Genomic DNA, 12,140 nt, shown 5'->3' on the forward strand with positions numbered 1-12,140 from the left:
TTCTATTTGTCGTCAAAGTAAGAGTGGATTGGACTTTATGAGGTGATGGCTTTCATGCAAACTACGTCTACTGGTATGGAATGAAACTCTGCCTTCAGTATAGTCAATTCTAAAACTCAGATTTCACTCTACTTTTGTGATTCAAAAGAAAAACAACTTACAGACATGCAGTAGTTGTCACCAACAAATAAGGACTGACTTGCACTGCTGTCATCACTATAAATTTGACTTTATTTGTTTCATTGTAAACTATGAGCGTTAGATTCTAAGCAGTGCTTGGCAGAGTGTTCTTATCAATATGGTATTGGTGATGATTGTATTTTTACATTTTCCTTTGAGGAGATGCTACATATTTTTTACTTCTAAGCAGTTCAATCAAATGCTGTTTATGGTTTTCCTGGCTGTTTTAATTGCCGTATGAAAGAAAACCCCGAATATAAATAAACGTCAGTGTCTGGAGAAATCTATGAGAAAGGATAGAAGAAGAGCTTAATGAAGAGGCATACAATAAATAACTTCATAACTTGCTTATAAATTAAAATATTTAAATATTTAATATATTTATATATATATATAAATAAATATATTTATATATAAATATATTTAATATATATTTATATATATTTATATATTAAATATAAATATTTAATAAAAAACCAAAACAAACACCATGATTGAGAGAGGTGTAGTAGGTGAGATTCATTGTTTGCCAAGCCAAATTTACGGTCATTTTGTCTTGCTGTGTGAACATTCATTATGTTTCTGCATGTTGTAATTTGTCTGGATGTTAGTCAACAAAATTGACTAATATCTTGGTTGAGTTTATTCTTTTATTAAGGAATCATTAAGTATGAAGAAAATATCTGGATGACCCTAGAGAACTTCATTAAGGTAATATGCTTTTTACCTTTGTTTAAAAACAAATGATAAAAAAATATTATTTGAATAATTTCTAGATTTCTTATCAATTTGTTTTAAAGACATGATGTCCAAGTGTTTGGTTTTGGAGGTTATTGTCAATGGGATGGTTTGGAGACATCATCTTTCTTACTTAGAAGAAGAGGTTGGAAGAGAGCTTTTTGAGACATACTTTCAATCTTTTTTTTTCTCGGGCGGTATCAAAACCTATTTGTGTATCTATGCTTAGAATGGTTCTCAGTGTACAGAGCATTTTAAGACGTAGTTTTTATCTGAGTTGACATTAAAATCCTCAGGAGCGTTGAGGTTTTGGAATAAATTAAACAGAAAAGCTATGATACTATCACTTGGTCGGCTCTTAGAGGACAACTCTAGAACTCATTTTGAAATATGTACTTTCATCACTAAACAATATTTATGTTTGCGTGCATACAGCAACTTGGAATTGATTAGTAGCTCCGTATTATACAAAAATATTAAATACTTCTGGAAAATTGAATTAGTTTTTAATTATTGATATATATTGTAGATTACATGAGATTCCCTATAACTATTATTCTATTCTGACACTATTTTATATGTATTTTCATAACACTGCCTGCATATAGCTATTATTCTTTTCAGTTTAAGGCCTTGATGAAAATCATAAGAACAACTGACAGCTCCCCTTGGCACCTCTAGTAGATGGATCTAAAATAATACAGGCTGTGCCGCACACATCTAGGAAATTATAGCATAGATAGTCTTCAAAAGGTTATGAATGTTTTCTCATATGATATTTATTATAGTCATATCCTGAAGCTGTGATGTGCCATGTTGACCCTTGCAAATAATTGTGCTGAAAGTGACGTGTGTTCTACCTTTCACCAGTCACTTATAATAATGGCAGCAGGCCAAAATGTTCAAAGGATGTTATTTTTAACCAGATTCTGGGTTTTGTTGTTTTATGTTATCATTAACTATTCATGAAGCACTTATTGAAACTAATAAACTGATTGCAAGCTAGAAAAATGAATTGATTAATACAAAATATGAAATGGAATAGTGATGAGCTCATTTCTATGGTAAATAATGGAAAATAAATCCAATAAGTGTCTGCTCTTTGGACTGCAAATGAAATGAACTCGCCTCTAAATCAGTCCATGAAAGATAACCATAACTGTCTTACAGAGGGTTTTTTTAAGCCAAAACTAACAAAGAAGTCACGTTTTGAATATAACTTGTGGAGTCCTGTGTGACAGTCAACAATCTTTCACAAATTTGAAGCAGGTGTGCTTAATCATGATTCTGCTTTCAATGTGCATAACCCTACCTGGATCTTAACTCGGAATTTTCTCCATGTAATTGCACATCTTAATTTCACTTTATAGCAGACCTGAGTAAAAGTGAGTTGTTGTAGCAGAAGGTCCTTTTCTCCCCTCATAATGATACAGCTGGACAGGACTTCCAGCTGACTTTTGCTGGTAGTCTCTTTGGTGGGAAAGAGTGTGATTTTATGTATCTTCTCTGTGCCATAATGCAGAGAAGACAAAGCAACAAGATTAATAGATCCTATCTCTGTTCAGTGACAACAGAGAAACATGCAGGCAGAGCTAAAAAGTGCTAGAGGCAGTTAACAAGAAAATAATTCCTGACTACTGAAAATTTTGAGATGCACACTCATAGTGTTACGTATTTTTAATGTTGATGTAACAAGAGACAATGGAACTTACAAGGGAACAAAATAATTTTGATTTATTAGCTCTTGCTCTGGAAGATAAGTGCTGCCTGTGCTGAAAGTTCCAGTATTACACCAACCCCAGCAGTGCTGAAAATTAGTTAATCAATGAGTGTTTGCTCTGTAGAACTGTTTACACAAAATTGTTCCAGTTGCATTCTTTTATTTGCTTAGATTTTCTTCTAGAATATATACCAAATATTTTTCCTGTTAATCAGTTTGTATTTGATTTGAAGCTTGGACAAAAAATTGAGGTTATTTTTCTTCCTTTGTACTATAAAGTTGATTATATATAGTTGTATATAAGTTGATTATATATAGCTCTTTATATTAGGAACTTTTTCTCATATTCATTTAACGTATTTTATTGGTAAAACAGTTAAATCCTCAGTTAATGACAGATACCACTATCAGTCATGATTAATTAAAAAAAAATAATCTGTAATAAATATGTTTAAGTATTCAAACAATTCAGTCAGTTCAGTCAGGGTTGAATCATAACCTAACCATCCATGAGACATTTGGATTTCTAGGTCTCTCGATTATTTATGTCATATAAAAAATAGTTCTAAACTAGTTGTTACATCATATTTTCTTGATTCTACATGGGTTTAATCAACATTAATTACGCTATCAGTCTGTCAGTGCTGACCTATTTAAATACAACAGGATGTGTTTTCAAGGCACCAAGCCAAAATTACAAGCTATTGTAAGTTCCCCGTGACTCTTCCTCAGGATTACATATACTTCCACAGAAGTGCCATTATCATGAGGTCTCCAGTGAATTGGTGTCTCATTATATGCACGCCTCGACTGGTCTATGTGTACCATAAACAAACTAATGACACATTGAGTGTCAGTTCATACGGTTAGTGGATATCACATATTTTGTTTTTAAATAACATTAAATATTTAAATTTCTTCAGTTTATTAAAAAGTATAGCATATGGCCCCCAAAATGCCACATGGGCCACTCACTGTACAGGATACGTTTTCTAGAACTGAAAATGAAATCTGATTTCTGCAGCATATTTAATTAATAGGCTCTTTTCTTAAATACTAGATGCTTTTTCTTTGATGCTTTCCTTACTAGATTCTAGTTCCTCTGATGACTCATAGAAATAATTGTGACAGTGAGGATCACCAAATAGACATGGAGTGCTGCGTTTGCCAAATGCTGACCTTAAAGCAGAAAGAATTCCATATGTAACTAGAAAAATTGGGCATTTCTCAAATTATAAGAGAAATACTTTGCTCAAAGGCAGCTTCATGGGGCACCATCTGGCTTCACAGATCTTAAGAAGTGAGATTTCCCTTGAATAAAATTTACCCAATCAGCCTCTATGAAAACTGTAAAATGTAAAAATTCCTTCATTATCGCATTCAGTCAGTGCTCCTTGGCAGTCTAGGTGAGCCTGGGTGAGAAACCCAGATTCTTTTCATAGTAAAAAGATACGTTTCTTGGCTAAACACAATGTTTTACAACCTTAGTCTTGATTACTTTCAAGGAAATATTTTCAAATAGTAATGAACTTTTAAAGTTTTACTTTTATTGAAAGATTTATTTCAATTTCCAATGCCATTTTGGATAGAATGTAAATTTAGGTACTCAAATTTTTGTAACTCAGCTGAAAATATTTAAAATATTCCTTATTCAGGCAGTCTAGGATGTAACGCATCTATATTCAAGATGGATAACTGATATGAAACATGCCTTAAACGGTGATCTTTACATTTTAGGCCAAGCCTGAAGTTTTTCCTATTAATTTATAATAAAGCATCTGGATCTGTAACACGAGATACTGGGAAGTGGGTATTCCGTAATACTTCTGCGAAAAGGTATTCTGAATAGAGTCAAGAATAAATTGGAATAAAGGTTCCAAATTTTCATTTGCATAGGTGCTACCTCAGACATCTGGTTGCACACATTAAAGCAATTTGCTGTTAAAAGTGTGAGTAGATGGCAGAATGGCTGTCACTGGATGTTCTTAAGAATGAAAGATATTTTTTTCAAGTAAAAGAAATAGAGCTCAAGGTGATAACTTGCCATTAAATGTAATACCCTACACGTTCTGATACATTATCAATACCAACACTGAAAATCTATTTTAATCTTGCATATAAAGTGAAAGAAAACTTTGTGAAACTTATTTATTATTTTATCTACAGCAAAGTATTTGCTTCTGAATGAAACCGTTATACTGAAATAGCACTGAAATAATACAGAAGTGGAGCGTTTGGAAGGTCTGTCCATTGTTTATCCTTGTTGCACACCTAAGAGAGGCCAGAAAGCTCTCTCAAGGAAGGCTTACCTAGACTGGGATCTGACAAAACCAGCAGTACTTTATGCTCTCATGAATTCTTTTCAAGCCTTCATATATAGGAGATAAAAACATTATATAGGAAAGATGTGAAATATCAGGATTTCCAAAATTGCAAGCTGCCATATACCAATATGTTTAGTACCTTCGTGTCACCTCAGGAATTACAAAGAAAAGAAAATTGGCTTAAACTAAGGCAGGATTGTGTTGCAGGTTCTTATAGGAAAATGCCCGTGATTTATTTTTTTATACGTTTTCTTAAAAATTGAGCTTTAAAATAAACCAATGTGATCTGGAACAGAAACTGTTGAAAAGAGAGATAATGAAATACAGCACCTTCTGCATTTTCAATACATTTTAAAAAGATGCCAAATATCACTACTGAAACTCAGGTCTAATGTTATTTTTCTGTATTCTGCTTTTTTTTTTTTTTTTTCCTCAGTTAGGCTTTAAACTTCTGAGGCAAACACAAACGGCGGTGCTGTTATGCTTGCATATCTTCTCCCCCTCCAATTCCAGTAAGGGTCTGTCACTTGTTCAGCACTGGCGGTTGTTTCTATGGTAATTTGTCCTGATGCGTGGAGAGAAGGGGAATGGCACCACTCCTGCAGGAATAAGGCTTCTCTGTGCTTCTCTTAGTGCTGTCTCTTTCAGATAATTTAATGCACAGGCAGTAACTATTATAGCAATGGCACACAATTATTATGTGCTTGACATTAGTGAGATCGTGGAAGACACAGTCCTTGGCAGTTATAAGAGGCTGTTTCTGTATAGAAGAGCCCACAACCTAAACAAGTGAAGCAAGAGGGAAGAAGGAGCACTCATATCTTAATTTTGCAGGTGGAAAACAAGAAGAGAACTTGTCATTTGCTCAAGATAACTTGTGAAGCCCATGGCAGCAGCAGTAATCCAGGTCTCTTCAGTCTCTGACGGGCTCTGTATGTTAAAGATCTGTTTTCCTCATTTTTATAATTGTTTCATAGCTGCACACAGTGACTTTCAGATTTGAAAACCTTCGGTGATGTTCAAACGGAGAAAAAAGGCTGATTTTTTTTTTCAGTTTTATATGTTTAGTATTTCAAAACATTAGTCACTCCCATATTTACACTCCGTTCATGTTAACGAATATCAGGGTAGAATAAATGCAGGGCAGTTAAAACAGTGTGAAATGTGTAAGAGCTGGTCTTTTGCTACTGAGCCAGGCTAGACCAGCAAGTTTTCTCCATACCAATACACAGTTTTAATTTGATTCCATCTACCAATGCTAATAAAAGAACACTCTAAGGCGAGAATTTAAAATGATTAATTACAATATTTTAAGAGATGAAAAAGAATCTGTATGTGTCAGTCATCCTCACGGGGCAGGAATAATGAAAATGAAATGCACACAGGAATGAGTTTTCTATTGTCAATGATAAAAGTGATAATAGCCTCAAGTCAAAGCAAAATGACAGATGAAAGAAACCTATAGAACATCGCCTAAGGGAGCTCCTGAGGCTGGCGCTCAGTACCACATATACACATGCTAGACTGATATTTAATGAAGCTCTGGTTGACTCTGTAATGAATGTTGAAGGCTCTCTGGAGCATCAAACATCACTTAACACTGCTAGAAGCAAATGCTTTATTTTTGTTTGGTGGTGAGGGGAAAGGACATTTTTTAATACAGTTTTTCAGCTCTTTCAATGAATAAATTGAATTTGGAAGACGGGAAAAATCCCTTTATGATGCAAAGAAAATTTATTTGTATGTTGTATTTGTAACATTTTTACATATGTAAAATGCAAGAGAGAATACAGGAGGGATAGCCTAATATGTTAATGAGCAAAATTAAACTGTTTTTGAAGTCTCTATTATTTATTCTAGCTAGGGACAAGTCCAACCATTGTGATATAAGAGGTAGCCGATAGATTTGTAAATCATGACCGTGTGGTCTGTTGTCAAACAGTTGAAGCCGAAAAAGATGTTTTAAGAGATTCTTACCCATGATTTATACAGATGTGTAGATTCTACTTTATAAATGTATCCTCTAAAGATCTTTGGGACTGTACAGTAAGACCAAGCCAGTAAATAATGGTTGAAGTTATATATTAGTAGTAGTGCTGAAGCCCACAGCACTGACAGGCAGCATTTGCTATCTATTTTCTTCTTAAACAAGTTATCTATGTGCCTTTTGTGGGTCTCCAGAGAGATTTTTTTGAAGTTAACATCACTACATCAACTTTTGTCCAATTGATGGCTCAAATTATCCACATTTTCTTCTCCCCTCCCCCATTTCTTTCCAGAGTACTAATTTCACTGTTGATAGAATCAATTTAGGCAGAATAAGGTTTAATTGGTATTACGTGCAATTGGTATTATCTGCATCTGTAAAGCTCAAAAGGTGATAACCCCCTGGAGATCTAACACTAAATTCTTATCTCTGTTTTTTTTGGCTAGTTTGCTCAGGCATGCAGTGTGTTAAAGACACAAATAAAATAAGAATCTGGAAGAAAAAGAAAAATCTTATCAACCATTGGCAAGTGTTAGCCCATGTTTAGGAGAATGGGAAAAAAATATACCAGTATAAAGGAAGAAAACATTTTGAAAAGGACAAGGACATACAAACATAGGTGTTTTTCTACTTTTCAGCTGTTTGAGGTATTATGATAGGGAGAGTGGGAAGAAAGTGCTCTTTTAGATATTTAACTCAGTCTTCAGAAATAGCTGCACAGCTCTGTTTTATTTTCTTAATGGAGGAGAGGGTTTATAGTAAACACCATCGGCCCTTTACCTTTTAGCTATTCATTTTTTGAGTTAAAAGAACACTCGGTGAAAACCAACCACAATTCCAGAAAAAAAAAAAGAAAAGAAAAATAAAAAATCCAGGACATGACTGAGTAAAATATTTGAAATATTGTATAGAAAATGCGAACAAACAAGAAAACTAGTCCTTAACATTTAAAGCCATTACAAAAATAATTCTTCTGGCAACACGGAATAAAAATCGGAAAAATATTTTTCAATATTTATTGTCAAAAGAACTAGAAAGTTACATTTTCTATGCCTTGCAGTTTATAATATAATTTAATATTGATGGCCAATAATTCAGTCCAAGTTGTTCAAAGTTGTCAGAAGTAGCAAATTTCCCAAAATTTTTCTAGTGGATTGGAGGATGTTCTAGTATTCACGTGCATACTGTATGATATAGTTGCACCAAATACAAACTACATAGATCACAACTTAATGAAATTATCACAGCAGAAGCATTACTTACCTGTAGTAGGTTACATATAGCTGCAGGTGTTTGATCTACAGGAATACTTATAGTAGAGATGCTAAATGATGTCAGGGAAAAAATAAGGTATTAAACAAGCAGTCATTTTTTATCGCTTCTATCTGAAAGATTTTATTTTTTTGTTTGTTTGTTGTCACAGTTTCTAGAAAAGAATCTTAGGTACAAGGATATTCCCATGAGGCAAACTCTGAAGTTGTTTGCTGGTTTTTTTTGTAGATAAAGTGACAAATAATGAAACTTGTCCCGGAATGGGTCTGTTGTGAAACAAGAATGAATTATCTAGCACTTTTGGGAGGCCATGTGATTATTCTCCTCTAGCAAATGTAAAGACTTTCCACATATGATCAATTCAGTTTTATCCATGAAGTGCATCCACGTGAGAAAAACATTCGTTTTCAAAATTCTTTCTAGTTATAGGTGATTTATAAGAGAAAACCTGTTTCCAGCTGGTCTTTTCATAAACAGTCTTGAGTTTCTTCTCCCTCTCCAAGGTGTATCCATAGGTTTTTAATGTGGTACTTTTAGTTGAACTGCTAAGCAGATCTTCCCTTATTTGCTCCTAAGAGTTTTAACTTTGTGCATCCTTCGTACAATTAACTTACTGCACATCCATAATGTTGCATCAGTGGTTCATCAGGGACTAATTACTGCAAAGAAAAATAATTGACTAACTATGGAGTCACAGCTTAGTTTTAGAGGAGAGAGGAAACATCTGGAAGGACTCAATCATGACCAATGACTTAATATGATGGGCAAACAGTGATTCTGTGTTCATAAAACCAGTGACAGAGAAGAAAGATCATATTTACATGTTCAAATGCTGTTTGATCACAGTGGTCCTAGGTACAGAGAAAGAAGGACAGTGAAGGTCTATCTTCTCTAGTACAAATTTGTATTTTTATAATCACAATTGTACCTGTTCTGGAAGTTCAATGAAGGAAGTGCAGTGGCAGTGGAGACTAAATTTGATCCATGGAATTGGAGTGCTAAAGAGAAGCAGGACAGAACGTGTGATATTCCTAGTGATCACAATGGGTTCTCGGTGAAGAGTGCCCACACTCTGCCAGAAATAGGGATCTGCCGATTCCACTTTTGTCATTGCTTGAACTTTTCTGTCAGTACTGTGACCACCATATTAACTAAGAGAAGTAACTAGATGTACCTGACCAAAACTAATTACCTAAACTGCTACTGTATTTTGATGTTTTCGAACTGTTAAACAAGGGAGAGTATGAACCTACTGTTTTCCCTGCTTGGACTAATTAGACACAGGTAAGAAGAGTGTCAGTAAGCATAGCTACTTGCAGTTATTTTTGTTTCTCAGCAAACCTGTTAAATCCTAAATCAAGGTAGCTATATTTTATGTGTCTTTAAAATTCTTCTCTCCTTACTTGTAATTTTATGCTTATTAGTCTCACTAAGTGTAGCAGCAGTAAGAAAAATATTAAATTTTAAGATATTAATTTAAAATAATATCTATAATTTCATATATATATTAGATAAAATATTATTTAGTCTCCTGCAAAATCTATGATGACTTTTCTAAGTGGGTGCCAGCTCTTGAGAGGTTGAAATTTGAATTTACGCTTACTTCCACTAACAGTTAACCTACTGCCCACACAGAATACAGCAAAGAAAGACAGTCTTCCATATTATTCTACGAGATTTTTTTTTTGGTATTGCTTAGGTAGAAACTAATTTTAACATTTTTCTAAAAAAGACATAATTCCCTTCAGTAAATTATTGTTTATTCAGGGTAGTAATAGTGCCTCTGTGTACTTAGAACTGGTGAGGTCACACCTCGAGTACTCTGTTTTGTTTTCGTCTCCTCGTTACGAGAAAAATATTGAGGTCCTGGAGCATGCCCAGGGAAGGACAACAAAGCTGATGAAGGGTATGGAGCACAAGTCTTGTGAGACCCAACTGAGGGACCTGGGTTTTTTTAGTCTAGAGGAAAGAAGGCTGAGGAAAGACCTTATCATCCATTATAACTACCTGAAAGGAGATTACAGTGAGATGGTTTTGGTCTTTTCTCCCAGGTAACAAGTGACAGGACGAAAAGGAATGGACTCAAGTCACATCATGGGTGATTTAGCTTGGATATTAGGAAAAATTTCTTTCCTGAAAGAGTGGTAAAGGCTGACAGGAAAGCAGTGGAGTTACCGTTCCTGGAGGCGTTCCAAAAATGTGTAGACATGGCACTTATGTTGGGCTGATGGTTGTACTTGATGATCTTAGAGGTCTTTCCCAACTTTAATTACTCTATGAGTCTATAACAATAACAGTACCATATTGCTGGGTCTCAAAATTCCTTACACAGGTTATCTTAAGTACCCTACACCATCCTGAAAACTCGTTAATGTTTCTGGGCATTTCACTTGGTTGAAAAATGATATAGAGTTCGCAGAAAAAAAATCAGAGTATTTGCCATAACAGGGATGAACATGATTGGGATTCTAGCAAATTTAACTGTTCTGTATAATAACTAGGCTTTCTAAACTCCTTGGAGTGGAGACTAGGCATTGTTGGATCAAACTTGAGACCCAGACTTGGTCAAAGATTTATGTCTAAAGGATTATGTCCAAAGCATTTCGTGATTTTCTCTACTCTCTCTTTAGGATGGTACTAGGTAAAGATGTAAGAGCTAGCTTCCCCTCATGGACTGTCACCCACAAGTTTGCCTGTCAGAGTCCCCTCACAGGCTTTTCACTGACAGGTTTAAATTTGTTGCAAGAGAGCCAAATGGGCTTTCATCGAAGCAGTTTCATGATGTCTGTCAGAGCCTTCCCAAGGACTCTCATTGAGAGAGTTTTGCAATGCTGAAACAATAGGTAATTTATTAAAAGTGACAGACAAAACAGGTTTGGAATTACCACTGATAAATTCACTTGCTGCACTAGTGCTAGATGATTACAACTGGTTAAAAATTATCACATATATATATATGTATATGAGTGCGTATATATATGAAGTAACAATTGTAATTTGAGTTAGTAGTTATTTTCTTGAGGAACAATACAGCAAAGTCAGAGGTATGATTCTTCTCAAAAAAGACATGCCTTTCTGTTGGGAGCCAAAGAGAGGTCCAGGCCCATCAACGCATCAGTCAGATAAGGTAGTCATTTGACTCCACTAAAAAGAAAGGGGTTTTAGGTTCCAGTTTTATATTTTTGAAAACTCTTTGGCATCTCTTAGTGAGGTGGGACTAAGTCAATTATTATGTGTTAATTGGCTCTTGGTAGGGCCTGCTGTCATCAGAAGCAGAACTCAGTTGTTCATCGTTCCTTCAGGGTGGGGAACATAGTAGGAGTTTTCAGGGGTCTTTCTGTTTGTAACTGAAGCAACACCAGTCTGTGAGGTCTCCACCTCACTCCAGGTGTCACTTGGCTGATTTGAGCATTAGCGCACCACTCAGTCCTTCTGTCTTACACGATAAAGTCATTCAAGTCAAACTGCTCCCTTTTACAAACTCATTGTGACTTCAGTGTTTGACACTCACAAGTCCAACTAAGTTCCCTTACTGCTAGAAGAGCCTTGGCACATCTGGGCAAGTCTGCTGTCCCACTATATGGAAGCATAAGTCTTGCTTCAGCGAGAATATGGCACAGCTGAATCAAAGAGTGGCAAGCTTTCCTTTGCTTTAGGACGTTCTTACAGAGATTTGTGCCCCATTACCACAGAACTCCATATGGCTTCTTTGAATACGCTGACTATCATTGAAAGAATTTCACTCTGTTTCTCAACAAGCACGTAGTTTGCATAAGCTCAATATCCAATCTAAGGTTGAAACTTAATTTAAAAAAAAAAAAAGAGGTCAGAAAATAACTAGTAGAGTGTTACTTGTACTTGAAAGTGGAGATGCAAGAAACAGGTAGCCTGTGATAAGTTATACATATTCTAAGGCACT

General features: G+C 35.0%; 1 long non-coding RNA gene across 2 annotated transcripts in view; it reads left to right on the forward strand.

Annotated features, from left to right (window-relative positions):
* The first annotated feature begins 806 nt into the window (after window positions 1–806).
* LOC128852155 (uncharacterized) overlaps window positions 807–12,140 on the forward strand; it is a 31,314-nt gene continuing 19,980 nt past the window's right edge. Inside the window, exon 1 of one of the 2 annotated variants that reach the window (XR_008449816.1) lies at window positions 807–891. This is a non-coding gene — a long non-coding RNA (uncharacterized LOC128852155). Of the gene's footprint in view, window positions 892–5,630; window positions 5,895–12,140 lie in introns of those variants that run through there. The other variant, XR_008449815.1, reaches the window with a different exon arrangement.

The sequence above is a fragment of the Cuculus canorus genome, chromosome 4 (assembly GCF_017976375.1).
Source record: "Cuculus canorus isolate bCucCan1 chromosome 4, bCucCan1.pri, whole genome shotgun sequence".
Taxonomy (NCBI): Eukaryota; Metazoa; Chordata; class Aves; order Cuculiformes; family Cuculidae; genus Cuculus; species Cuculus canorus.